Here is a 15338-nt window from a genome sequence, read left to right as displayed (position 1 = left end):
ATAGATTTACATTGCCATCATTGGCCAGATTAGCAATATAACAACTGCTACATGTCTAATGTCTCCTGTTCAAAAAATAGAGTTCAAAATTAAATATTAATTCATGCCATGACAAATTAAATATAGATAATAGCAGTGCCTAAAACCTAGTAATCAGAAATAGAGAAATGCATAAATGTTAAAGCTTGGGAGAATTTGAGAATACAAATTTACTGGCTGAAGTTTTACACTGTGCATCATAAATTCATAGGTTGGATTAGCAAATTAGCAATAGTGAGTGCTGGTTTTTTCCTATTCACAAAACAGAGTTATTTCAAGCGATGCCAAATTCCAAATAGAAAAAACATATTACCTTGAAATTAAGAGTAAAAGAAGAAAATTGTGCAATACATACTATGATTCTTAAGATTTTTGTGCCAATTTTTGTAGGGTGCTCCACTCTTCGTCTGATGGAAGGTCAATATTCTGTAAACTATGGAAAGTCAACTGCAACTTCGTCAATAATCCATATTTAGAAGATTGACTTGACTTCGTTGTTTCATCCAATACCGAATTTAGAGTTGTAAATGGTTGGATGAATTCCAGAAATCTTTGGGGAGTTGTGTCCTTAGGAAGCAAGACTGAATAAGACTTCATTTTTATCTCCATGCTTTTTTTGTAAGCTTCTTTTCCAATGAATTTATTTGATGGGTCAACGGTCTTAGGCAAGCCAAGTTTAATCAAATTATTTTTCTTTTCTTGCAGCTTCAATATCTTTTTGCCACATTTTTCTGTAACTTCTAATGTTTCCCTTAGTTTCTGGCATTTTTGAATGATATATGATGTCTTAACTGTCGCATCAATGCGGCTCTTAACTCCCTTGGATGCCAAGTAGTTGTCATTGGTATTGTAGACTACTTGCAGAATTTGTTTTGCCATATCCTCTTTTGAATAAACAGGTATGCTCTTCTCAAAGTGCCCTTTGATTTTCATGTAAATTACTCTCAGACTTTCATTCAATTCAAACCATTCACACAACTTGTCACTCCTCTGCATTATTTACCGCCAAATGTTTTCTTGTATATACTTCATTGCATTTTTCATATTATCTTTCAATCTATCCTCCAAAGTTTTTATTTTATCATTTGCATTGTGCAAGTCTTCTTTCAATTGTGCACATTTTTTTTCTGTCTTCCTCTACTTCTTCTTGCAAATGTTTTTCTTTTTCCTTCCCATGATCCAATAGGTCCTGTATTTTTCTTATTTCAGTAGCAGCAGCCTCATAACTTTTGTATAATTTTTGAAAACTGGCTCTTTCCTCATCAATTGTTTTACTTCTTTTAGCTAGTTCTTATCTCATGTCCTTCAATTCTGCATCCATCTTCTCCTACTCTGCAATTTCTATTACAAAGCCCACATTTTTTATCCTTTTCTGTAAATCATTGCACTTGTTATCTGTTGCTTTCCTCCTTGATTTTTCATTTGCCAGGTCTGCCTGTAACTTTTCTATTTTCTTCTCCAGTTTATTTTTTTCTCTCTCCACCTTTAGCAGTGAAGTGTAGACCACTTCGTTAGTCCTTTTTGACATACTAATTTTGTCCACATTATGTACTTTGGAAAAATCCATTTGGAGGGTGCTAACTTGAAATTCAGAGGGATTTATTTGACTGTGTGGTGGATTTTTATCTTTAGTTAGGGTCAGGGGCATAACAACCATGAACTCCATCATATCTTTATGTGGGTCATATGTTGGAAATACCTTGTTCCTTGCAGGTTGTTCCTCTAAAACTTCAGTCAAGGCATCCCTATGAAATGCTTTCTTTTTTTCTTTATTTGCTTTTGTTGTGTGTTCATATTTTTTATAGTAATTACGAAATTGAAAATCTAGGCTTGCTGAAGCAATTGAATGTTTGAAAGATGACATAGGAATAGCAGAGGCTCTAGTTCCACTTATGCATGTGGTTTTAACTAATGCTTGACTAGGATTACCAACAACAATTCCTGATCCTGACCCACTCCCACTGGCACTTTCATGTGTAGTTTTCATAATCTTTTGAGGTGTGTGATCTGAAGCTACAAATGATTGTTTTGTAGTGTCAGTGGCACTTGATATAGGATTCTAAATAGTATGAGTATCTACCACTAGTGGCCTCTTGTGAGAGATATTTTGTTGTAGCCTTGTCCAACACCAAGACAACTAGTATTAGTAGTAGTACCCATGCCAACCCCACCAATCATAGCGGCACTTGACTGAACAATAATGGGAATACTATCCCCAGATTCCCCACCTGTGGCAGTGGCACTTGATTCACCACCAGTGGGAATATCATGATGTGGTGGTGGTTGTGGATTTGAACCTGAACCTGAAACAAATGTAGGTGGACCTTGAGGGTAATGAGTAGTACCTATCCGTGATGAATTTGAACAATCAAGTCCAATGACTGGTTTAATAGGAGCTTTTGATTTTGAATCTGATGGAAGTTGTACCTGAAGTGGATACCAAATGCCCTCTCCTCTGGGACCTAGACCACCACCTTCAAAACCCCTTTTTTCCACAATGCTTGCCCCTTTACTATATTTTTCTTTCATGGACTCATTGACTCCACTTAATATTTTAGGGACTATAGTAGTTGTTGGAGTGGGCTCAACCTCATACTCATCATCATCTTCACTCTTGTCATATGTTGTTGTGGGATGCTCCATATTCCATGATTTTCTAAACTCTCCATCCTCATTGATGGTCTCAAATTCTGCACTGGTCTTTGGTTCATCGAGATTCTTCCTCATAGTTCAAAAATCATTTATTTTGGTTTGAGTCCAAAAACTATCTTTACATTCTTGCAAAATTGATTTGGGAATAGATTTGTTAGATGGATTAGTAGATTTTTGGTAGAAATTGTAGGACCTCCTATTTTGGATACCCTGGCCCTCCTCTGTTGTCCTCTGTGTGTGCAATGCAATAATTTGTGATGAAATTTCTTCTGTTGAAATGTTATTGTCAGCTGCAATTTTCTCCATCTCTTTTTTAACCTCATCCCAAGAGTCCATATTTCTAAGCTTTTCTAGCAATGGTTTACTTTCATGTTGACATAACGCTAAAGAGTTCCCATTTTTCTTAAGCCTTGCTTAAACTACACCGATTGGATCATACTGCCAGAGACCCTCATCACCAAAGTTAAAAACTGTAAAAAGATCATGTGCCACATTGAATGCTTTTCTCTCAAATGTGAACCCTCCACATGAGAAAGGCAAGGAAGGAAATATGCTCTTCTGTTGCTGACCATGGAAGTGCCTGTCTGTTCTCTCCAATTGTCGTACATACTCCAATGAAAATGCCCTCTCTATCACATGTATTGGAAGTCTGTATGGTTTTACTATCGATCTGTAAAACCTTAACACGGTGAATTCTTCCATGAAGAACCAATCAGCCAATATTATTTGACTTCCGAGTTGAATGCAATCTCTACAAGACACAGGCAACCTAGGCATTAGAGTGCTTGTAATTTCATTATACATTGGTGCCAAAAACAAGTCTACAAAATGGTTGTAGTTCTTTTTGTTATCATGCATCCTTATCTTTGGTGTACATTCATATATTGGACACTCTATTTTGTTTCGAGTCTTCTCATCAATCTTATAGTTCACAATTTGAAGATTGTTGGTCTCGAATATTGCATGATACTTGGATAGAAGGAGATAGCACAAGTAGGATGAGAATATAAATGTCTTACAGGAACCTTTTTTGATCATTAGTAATTGTTTTTGCATGGATTGAACAATGTGCTCAATAAAATTATATCTTACTGGCTAACCTACACAATGGATATTATAAATCATTTCAAGAAGGCTTGCACCCACTTCTCTATCATTTTCCAATCCCAAGCAAAACAACAACAAGGAAATAGTATCCCCAACCCATGGAACAAAAATGTTAGAATCATAAGGAGGCTTATGATTCTGATCCAATAGAATACCACTCTTTATTAGAGCTTTGATAAAAGAATCTCTACGACTTGGATCGAGACTCTCATAATTCTCTGCCAGCTTTCCTAGGTCAATTTGGACATTTGAGTTTTGGGCTTCAAATCCTAGATTCAACAAATGAGAAAATTATCCCTCGTTTATGGATAGAATTTCCTCTTTTGTATTTTTATTGACAATTGCTTTTTTATCTTCATCATAATTTTTGGTGCAGACCATGACAAAATCAAGGCAAGGGAATACTTTAGGTAGCACCATGCTTCCCAATCCAGCATCCCACGATGCGATTTTATTTGTTGTTTGTTTTACATTGGGTTGAAAACAGTAAATTTTGCCCTAGATGCATCTGTCGCCTTACTAGACAATGCATATCTAATATCTATGATACGTTTTTCACTATGGATAACAGGGTCATAAATATCATGGTATTCATCAGTGAAACTTGGTGTTTTAACCAGTTTAGTTAGGTATATTTTGTTTTTCACTTGGCTTCCTATTGAACTACTGCTTCCCATTTCCCCATCATTGTTATTGTTAATAATTCAAAATAATGCTAGATAAAAACCTGAAAATGGTAACCCTCAAATTGGACCACGAGATTAAAAAAAGCAAAAAAGGCGGGATGTAGGTGTTCAAGATTTTACTCGAAATTTCTATTTGACTAGATTGGCGCAGACAATCTCTATTACAACTTGCATTCCTCAATCTATTAGTTGTTTCTGAATCTCCCTCGATTTACTGGTTTGTCCATGAAATGAAATATGATTATGATTTATGAGTCTCTTATTTTGAAAACTCTAAAAAGTACAAAAGTAATACCTAAAGGGCAAAATATCTAGAATCATGTTGTAATTTTATTAATTATTATTAATAACTATTTGATGTCGAAGCAAAAAAAATTCATTACTTCAGTCTAAATTTTGAGGCCATTAAATGTCAAATGTTCAATTTCGGGCAAAGTTCTCACAAATGTGTTCACTTCCCACATTTGGGCCGAAATCCACCCAAAGTCGTTGATCTTTGCTCATCTAACGGATGATGGTACCTGTTGTCAAATGTCGTGAGTCTCATGACTTCTGCCATTTTTTGGGCATGTCACCATACTCGTGTCACTTTTTGGGACTATTTTTTAAGTCTGTTTAATCATTTTAAACTTTCACCCAAAAAAGAGCTTTATAGACTTTATTATATTTAATTAAATTTAAAACATTCAATTATGGGCAAAGTTCTCACAAATGTGTTCACTTCCCACATTCGGGCTAAAATCCACCCTAAGCCGTTGATCTTTGCTCATCCAATGGACGATGGTACCTATTGTCAAATGTTGTGGGTCCCATGACTTCTGCCATTTTTTGGGCATGTCACAATACTCGTGTCACTTTTTGGGACTATTTTTAAGTCTGTTTAATCATTTTAAACTTCCACCCAAAAAAGAGCTTTATAGACTTAATTATATTTAATTAAATTTAAAACGTTCAATTCTGGGCGAAGTTCTCACAAATGTGTTCACTTCCCACATTCGGGCTGAAATACACCCTAAGTCGTTGATCTTTGCTCATCCAACGGACGATGGTACCTGTTGTCAGATGCCATGGGTCCCATGACTTCTGCCATTTTTTGGGCACATCACCATACTCGTGTCACTTTTCGGGACTATTTTTTTAAGTCTATTTAATCATTTTAAACTTCCGCCCAAAAAAGAGCTTTATAGACTTAATTATATTTAATTAAATTTAAAATGTTTAATTTCGGGCGAAGTTCTCACAAATGTGTTCACTTACCACATTTGTGCTGAAATCCACCTTAAGTCGTTGATCTTTTCTCATCCAACGGACGATGGTACCTGTTGTCAGATGTCGTTGGTCCCATAATAAGAGACATTTAAAGATGTGCAATAGTTTGAGATAACTATTAAATATAATGTTAATATTATTTGTAAAAATATGAAATTCAAAAATAGTATAGAACATGAAACTTAGTTTCTAGAATAAAACAAATGACTAAATAAAAATATAAATTTTGATATACAATTTGAAAGGTAAAAGTTTAATATAAAAAAGAAAACATTCAATATTAAATCTAAAATATTAATTTAAAGTTTAACAAAATTCTTAAAAAATATGTTTACGATATAGAATTTTAAAAAATAGTTTAAAAATATATATAAAAGTTCAACATAAATTTAGTGTAATATAAATTTTAATTTAATAAATAAATAAAGAGTAAAAATATATATTAAAGTTTAACATAAATTTAGTTTAATATAAATTTTAATTTAATATAATTTTATTGATAACTAATGTGGTGAATCTTATTGATAAACCTGCACCTCCTAAGGACCTATGCAATATGCATTACCTTTGATCCTAGTGAGACTATTGGAAATTGAAATTTGAAACACCTAATGGCCCACTATAAGTCTATATATCACCTACAAAGATCAAAGACATACTCTCATGAGGGGTTCTCATTGATGATTGATCCAACATGTATGGTGAATGTAATAAGTTAAGAATATCTTTATACTTTACAACTGCATGAAGTAACATATTGATATGATAAATTTGATTTAGTGATTAAAATCTTAGATGGTTCTACTATAGGTTCTATTACTCTTCCAATTCCCGTTAAGGTTGGTACTAAGTGCTTAGATGTGATTTTTGCTATCATTCCTAAATCCTACTTCAGATCAATTTTGTGTGAAGTTGGGACATCCTTGCCCTTGGTTTGCTTCCATGAAAGCGATCCCATCTACCCTTCATAAATGTCACAAATTTCTTCATTATGACAAAATCCTAACTATAAATCATAGCATGTACCCAATGCCAAGTTACCAACCCACGCATGCACTAGTCAAAACTTCAACAACAAGTAAGTTGGAGTTTTAGTTTTAATTCACTTGTTTTTCGTGAGATAAACTTCTTTTATATATATATTTATAAAATTGTAATCAACCATAATCAATGTACAAATAATTAATGGAACGAAATGAATTTATATATATATATATATTAAATATAGAGGAAGAAGCATTACATAAAAATGATCACAATATTAATTTATTTCCATTGTTTAACAAAATATTGAAATAATGTAGCTCATAGACAAAAAGCATTTGAAAAACTTTCATTAATAAAAATGAAATAGAATTATAGAAAGCATTTTTATATCCATAATACTCTAAGAGACAAACTGAAACAAACTGGAATTTGAAAAATTATCATTAATATTTATGCTTTGGAAATTTACAATTTTTACATCTAAGACTTGAGTCCCTCAAAAACTTAAAAGCCAAAATGAGCGATCCACTGAGCCTATTAGTTTTCGAGGACATAGGAAAAAAAAAACTACTAGGGGCCTAGGGGGGCGGGGCTAGGGCACAAGTAGTGGAATTTTTACAACTTTGCCCTAAGAATTTGGTCCTCCTTCCATGTAGAATTCTTTAGACAACATAAGCTGAGAGAATTCTTCAAGCCACATGTAGTTTGGAAAGTAGTCCAGGAGCAACCATTTCTGGAGGAAGTCCCTGTCAATCCGCACCCATTTCCTGTGACGCATCAAGTGCTTCGCATTCAGGTTCAAAAGAAACAGTTGCCTGGCCACTGGCACTATTTGGTCAAGGAGGAGAAGCTTGGATAATTCACTCACCCAAGGGATCCCCACCTCTACTTCTGCAAGGATGACAACAATAATGTTGTCTCCAAGGAAGCCTTCCTTAAAAATCTTCCTCAATAGCATCAGCATATCCACCTTGTCTTCTCTGAGGTTTAGAAGAGACGCTAAGAACTGGGATGTAATGTCTATGTTAACATGGTATCTATTTTTCATTTCACGGAAACTCTCTGCCTAGCACCATCTGCATAGCCTCATTGGTGAATGACCCAACCTCCTTGCAGACTGATTAGAGGGTTTGGTCTCTAATGGAGCCCAGAAAAGGCCCTTTGGTCCTCTGCAGAAATGCTTCTCAAGCGGATGGGAGTATCCATCTTGAGAAAATAGATTAACAAATTAAACAACCTAAGCCTATAAACCTAAACAAGAGGAAGCATTTAAATACCGCGTGCTCTGACGATTTATCTACCAAATGGCAAAGGCTAATTGAAGATGAAAGAAGCAGAGATCGTATATAAATAATTGAAGCTCTTGATTGTAATAATTACTTCTCTAACCGTATTAATTGCTTTAAATTTTTTTAAATCTTTTGTATCTCTGCAAATCTTTCCCATAAATGCATGAGTGTGCGAAATTGGAAACAGTTATAAACCAGTACCAAGTTGGCAAGTACCACATTGGAAATCGTGGGGACAGAGTGAATTGTAGTAAGTCAATAGATATATATTAAATGACAAAAATTATTGATCGTGATTCGTGATATTTGATACATGTCTATTGAATCCAATTCCATTCCGAGCACTTTCTAGTGAGTTATGTTCTCTTTAGAAAATTGGGCTGAAATAAAACTTCAGCCATTGATCTACAATCATCAAATAGTGTAAAATTATTGATGGATTTTAGTTATGTGTCACCCTTCACGTGTCAAAGAGGCCACGCTTATTGATACATCGTGCAGAGTCCAAACTCAATGTGATGTACTGATGTGATGTGATGTGCCTTGTCTATTAATGGCAATGAACTCATGAAATCACCAATAAATTATATGTTTTTCCATAAATAACAAAATATTCGCCAAAACAAATTCAATAATTTTCAAGCGGTGGATAAAAATCGCCAATACATTTAAATAGTTTTTCCTTCAAAGTGAAATTTTTCGCCCATACAATTATATATTTGTTCCTTTTAACAAAAATTATTCGCCTCCTACAATATATATTTTTCCCATAGAACAAGGTATAATTCGCCAGAAATTTATGGAATTTTCATACCCTAGAAAAAAATCACCAATACAAAATAATTTTTTGCCCTATTTTGAAAAAAAATTTCGCCATCCATATGAAAATTTCCCCTTGAAAATAATGTCTGATTCGCCAGGATTTTACACAGTTGCCTGAAGGGTGGTTTCTTAAAGTTATCCCTATCAAGGAATAACTTGATGGAACCATGGGGTAAGGGAGAACCATGCAAGAGTGGGTCCACTTAGAGTTTTTGGGAAAAGCCTTGCAAATAGACATCATTGTACGAGACCTCTTGACAAGCAATATATAATTCCCTTATGTGTTCCCTAGGATCGCCTTTGCCCTTATACTTATCAAACTTTGGGATCTCAAAACTAGGCGGATAGGGGGCCATTGAGATTGACGGATCAAAAGGTCAAGGAAATATTTTTTCAAATGTATAGGATTTCTTGTATGTCCCTTCCTTTAGGTTTTTAATCAGATTTTTCATGTTCTTGATTTCTTTCACAAGGTCAGGTGGTTGATTTTGGATGTTACGGAACTTTTGACTAGAGTTTGATGTTGGGATATAAGTGGACACAGTTACGATGCCACCACAAATATATTGATAGGGAGATATAGGTACTTGGTAAGTGATTGAAGGACGCGATGTAGGCATTATGCTAATGAGTGGTAGGATAGTGTTGATGTATTTAGTGGAATTGTATAAGGGTGTGAATGTTCTAGTTGTTTGAGTGGTAGAATTGGAAGTGCTAGTAGGTGCAAAAGTTGTACATTGTTGATTGAGAATAGAGTCAAGGACAAGTCAATTAGCAAAGTCATTATCCTTGGGTGTGTCAAGGATGGACCTATCAAAGTTTGGAGGTAGGCTAGCTCCTTATTTTATAGGATCCATTAGGAAAGTACTAGGATCCATCTTCATAGGTCTTTACATCATCTTTCTATTATAGGGATCCTTGAAAAAGGTTTGCAAGTGAGGTGAATGTTCAAGTTGGTCAACAAAGATTTTCTTTTATTGATTTCTAGGCTGAAGATAAGAATTAGGATCGGGAAGCTTGAATCTCTTTGGGCAACCATCTTTTTCTTTTGTGCCCGTGTGTAGACCATACAAGGGTAACCTCAAAATGGTAAAATGGGAAGGATTGGAATGTTATGTTTACAAAAATGTCAAGGAGATAGAGTGGATTGTGAAGTGACAATAGGGATTTGGACTTTACACTTTGGTTTAATGATCGAGAGATTTGGTCCTTAGAGTATGATTAAAGAAGATTGGATTGGATTAGATAAAAAAAAAATTGGTCTTTAGACTAGGATTAGGTTAGGTTGGCTTGGGATAACACCTTAGGACTTGGATTAGGATTAGGAGAGGTGTAGGGATCAATGATGTGGTCAAAGAGAAAGGCAACAACCAAGCTATGTTAAATATAGATCTTTTAATTAGGATTGGATTAGGATTAAGTCTTTTCCAACTTAAGATAGGCTAAGTTCCTAAGCATGATTAGACAAGGATGAGGATTTGGATTAACCGAAATGATTAAAGTTAATTAAGAAAAGTACTTGAGATAGATAATTTCTTGAGCACTATACCAATTAGGGATCAACAAAGGATAAAAGATCTAAATCAGAAATTTGCTAAGTTTTGAGATCGATTTAGGGATGACTAATTAATGGATGGAATTTGGATTAAGGATTGATTTTGGTTAATTTACTAAGTCCTCAAAGGATCAAGAAAGGATGATTATGGAAAAGTGGATGGTCAACAGAATGATGGTAAAGGATGGAGGTTACCCAAGATGAAAAAAGATGCTAGTATAATATCTTTGATTGGGGAATGTTGGACAATGGGATGTGACCACTCCTATTGAATTGATGGGACAAGGTGACTATTTCATCAAAGGCTCACATTCTCAAGGGCTCTTGGTCAAAATCGTTAGTAAAGTCGTGAAGATAATCATGAAAATGATGTAGGAAGACCTAATTTTTTAGCAAAATCTTGTCATTCTTGTATAAAAAGCTTCTTCTCTTTAGGATTTATTTAGAGTAGGCTTATTTTCCTTGAGTTGATGGTAGATGGACTTCTTTAGATGCTTAGACTTTTGGATGTGACACATTGACATTTAAAGGAAATTGATTGGCAATATGACTCAAGTGGAGACAATGAAACTAAGGCAAACACTCTAATGTACAAATAGAGATGAGGTTCTGATAGTGAAAGTGAAGACAGGGTTTTAAGAGACAAGACGATGAACCAAAAGCGGAGACGGTGAAAGACAGTTTTAACGGGGACTTGGAAGATTTGGATTGATTTTTGGAAATTTTTGGTCAAATTTGGAATTGGGAAATTGTCTTCTTGGCAAGAGATGTCAAACAATAATACACATTAGCCAAATTAATGCTTGAGACAAGTGCGAGATAAAGGAGGGCCTAGATTATCCTGACTTGAACATTACTAGTTTCAACATTTGAAGACACTTGTAAGCATGTACAACCTAGGTTGGAAAGAGGATACTACTTACTAAGGCCCTTCTCTATAAATAGCAATACCTTAGACAAAGTGGAAACATAGAGACTTGGTGACACTGGCTCCCCCACCATGACACAGGAACACCAAATCTCTTACCCCAAAGGTCTAGAGACTTTTTGACCAAAGGATTTTGTATCTCACAATGAAGGGTACAGTCAGGTTTAACTTCGGGATACAATTTAGATTCCCTATATTAGCAAGTATGGGTTTTTGGCCACTACAACAAATGGTTTCTAGTTAGAATCCAGTGAATGCCAGAACCTTGTGTGCATAGGGACAACCATACTCTGAGTGTGAAACTTGTTTCAAATTGACAAGAATGACAAAAGATAATACCAGCAAGCTATGACTTTCATCTCACCCTTTTTTATATAGTAGACTATATTAAAGTACTACTTGGATCATTCCCTCTCACTTGCATAATTTTTTTGAGAGGCAGACCCTCTAAAGAAATATCATGTTTTATCCTCATCCACTAAAGAGGGAAGAATACATCATGATATTTTGGGTTCTCACTACAACAAAAATGGGGGTGGGTCTAGTTTTTTGGTCACCCAAGCTTTCGCAAGGGGAGAGTATATACCTGCTACCCCACACAAGCACTGCAAAGAAAATTTCTAACTACATATGTGAAAAAAAAAAGGTCCCAATCATGCACTTAGTAGAAAAATTGATAAAGTAATTATATGGCTACGAGATAAAATTAATTAAATATAATTTAATTAATTTTAAGAAGAATAAGGACTAGCACAATTAATACAATTAATTATGCAAGAGAGGATAAATTAGTTAAATACTAATTTAATTAATTTTGGACGTCTACAATCCTTTCCAACCCCATTAACAGTCCAAGGAACCATCAATCTAGGAAAAAACTTAGTCATCTCATGATCCAAATTCATGAAAACATTTTTTCCAACTTTACCATCTCTTGCATTACTATTCACTAATTTCATCACCAACATTTCTATTTTCTCAACCAAAGCATTCTTTCTCATCTCTTTATCCTATAAAATCTTTCTATCTCATATTTTCCTAATCTCCCACGCTATACTTGATGGAGAACAATCAAAATACTAGCAAATAATATCTTTTTCTTGATGTTTGGACAAATTAGGAACTAGTCTTTAATTTCTAGTGGGATCGGGCAATGCCAATTTATTTTGGCCATGAAATGTTTCCAATAAAATTTTGTGTAGGGACAAGAAATGGGAATGCGATCAATTGTTTTCTAAACCTCCTCACAAAGTATGTGTCTCCTCAAACCCTGAATTCCCAATTTTCTTAGTCTATCTTTTGTGAGGATCTTCTTTTGGATTGTTATCCATGCAAATACTCTTTCCTTGGGAAAAGGTCTTGTTCCAAAAAAGTTGTCACAGCTAGTTTGTTTAGCTATTTCAACCTCTTTTATCTTGTAACCAATTTTAACCTTATACTTAGCAGTCTTTGAGTTGCACCATATGATCACATCTTCTTCTATATATGATATTTGTATTATATCTTGTACAATCTTTTTTAATTCTTCCTTTTGTAGCTCAAGAGCATCGATATCCTAGAATAAATGTCATTTCCACTAAAAAAACCACTCTTCTCCTCAATTTATTTGCATTCTCGAAGCTTGCATCCCCTTACTCTAACTATCTCTATTCTGATAGAATTCAAATTTTGGTTGCTGACTAAAGGAGCATAGCCTTCCCACGAATCTATCCAAAAGTAAGTGATCCTTTCGTCTCTTGGTTCCCATGCGATGTTCTCAATGATTATCTCTCACCATTCCATAATAAAATTGCATATTGATAAACTTCAAGGTGGATCTTTGACAGTGAGGATCCTAGTAGGGAGGTCGGAATCCAAATATTTTTTTCTTAAAATTTCAACCCACTTCTAATCACTTTGAGAATATATATTCCATACCAATTTAGCCCCATGCATAGATTCATGACAAACATTTGAATAATCCCTACTCCACTTGCCTCTTTTGGGGAACAAATTTTATCCCATGAGATTAAAGGAAAATTATGTTGCTCAATCATCCCTCTCCAAAAAAACCTCCTCATGATTTGAACAAAATATCCTCTACTAATTTTAGTATTTTCATGAACAATATAGAGTAAGCAAGGATGACAGATTATATTGATTTAAGCATTAAAATTTTCTCAGTTGAAGTAAGCAACCTACCTTTCCAAGTTTCCATTTTGCTTCTACAACTACTAATTAGATTTTCTCATTAGAATTTCTTGTTCAAACTATAAAATAAAGGCATTCCAAGGAATCATCCTTGGAAATTGGCATTGCACAAATCTAGGATTCTGGAAATGTCTCTTTGGAAACTTGGTTGGGTGTTCAATTTGAACACCTATGATTTTCTCTCATTAATACTCTAACTAGATGCACTGCAGTAGGAGTCTAGAAGAGATTTAGTCACCCTTACCTCATGCCTACAAGTACTTCCAAACAACATTATGTCATTCACAAATTGTTGATGAGTAACAACTTCTACATTGATGTCACCACCATTCCACACCACTTGCCTTCCTCCTATTGGAGCCCAAAATCGCAGGTTGTTAAACCCTAAAGGTATGCCAAGCCTTATATTCAAGTTTAACATTCAATTCTGGCCAACTGACGGGATAAATCAATGTGATTGATTATTACCCTTGCAAAAATTAATACTCTAGAGCACATTCCCATTCACTTGAGCAAAAATATTGAAATAGTATTTTTTTCTAGTTTTGATTAATCTCTTTCTTTATTCTTTGTTAAATGTTTTTCACCTATGTGAAGATGAAAATTTTCAACGATATTTTGCTAGGTGTAATTACTTCTCACTCTGCTTTCATCTCTGACTACAAAGCTATTCTCTATTTTAATCTCTGTCATGTTGAGATAATTGTGATGTATATTGACTAACTTAGGATTTCCATATATTTTATTTTGGAAACCTTAAATCTCATCATCAATAAATCCATATTGTGTTTATTATCATTCGATAATTTTTCTGCTAAACAACCAATTTCAATAAAACGTCCATAACTTTCTTATTTCTTAACAAAATTAAGAATTTCAAAATGTTCTGAAAATATAGAAAGGAGCAGCGAAATACCCAGAAATCATTTTGGCAAATTTGTTTCAGTGAATGGGCATCTTTGATCACAATATAACAGGTTTTGTTAGGTTTGAAAACCTTTTCAAATTAATTTTTTAGTTTAGCTCTCCATTTCTATGAAACCATTTTTGCCTTTGTAGACATGTAATGCTATGTAGAAAAAGATGGGGGGCCACCACATTTTGCAATAAATGTAATTTTTTTTTAAAAACTTTTCTCTGGGAAGAATTTAATTTCTTCAAGCCCACCTTTGCAATAGCATTTCTACTTAATGGGCATTATCACTCTTTTTTTTTTTTTTTGTGTGTGTGTGTGAAATGAATCGAAATTAATTTAAATAATAAATGAATTATTACTTGAATTAAAATTAATTTAAACAATGTAATTTCATATCCAGAACCAATATTTACCCTTTTGCATACCTTGATGCTCGTTAGTGCTTTTTATGGCATATATCGTCCCTTTTCAAAACTATATGTTGGGCTCTACCTGATAGGGAGCGATACTCAAAGAGAGTCAATCCTTTTCCACAAGGTAGTTGGGTAAAGTTTTAGTGGGATCTCTTCACTCTCCACTTGTTTGAAAACCAATCAAAGCTCGCAAACTCTCTAGGAGTGCTCCCAATCAGAATGTCCTCACTGATTGCTCAGGCATGGTTGAGATTCATAAGGGTAAATCCTACCTTATTCTATCAAACTCCTGCCATATGCTTGCAGGTGTTGTAGAAGGTGTCCATAAGGTTTAACAAGGCCAATCAATAGGTTTTGTGCTTGGGTTTCATCCATTTCTCCATCACTCTCTCCTTTTCCCTATTTTCTAGGCCTAGTAGCCCTAGAGCCCCAATTAGCCCTGCCCAACTGGTTTTTGAGGATTTATTCAAAATTTTCCCAAAGAC

Source organism: Cryptomeria japonica, chromosome 2 (genome assembly GCF_030272615.1).
Source record: "Cryptomeria japonica chromosome 2, Sugi_1.0, whole genome shotgun sequence".
Classification (NCBI taxonomy): Eukaryota; Viridiplantae; Streptophyta; class Pinopsida; order Cupressales; family Cupressaceae; genus Cryptomeria; species Cryptomeria japonica.
Note: the sequence above shows the minus strand (reverse complement) of the source record.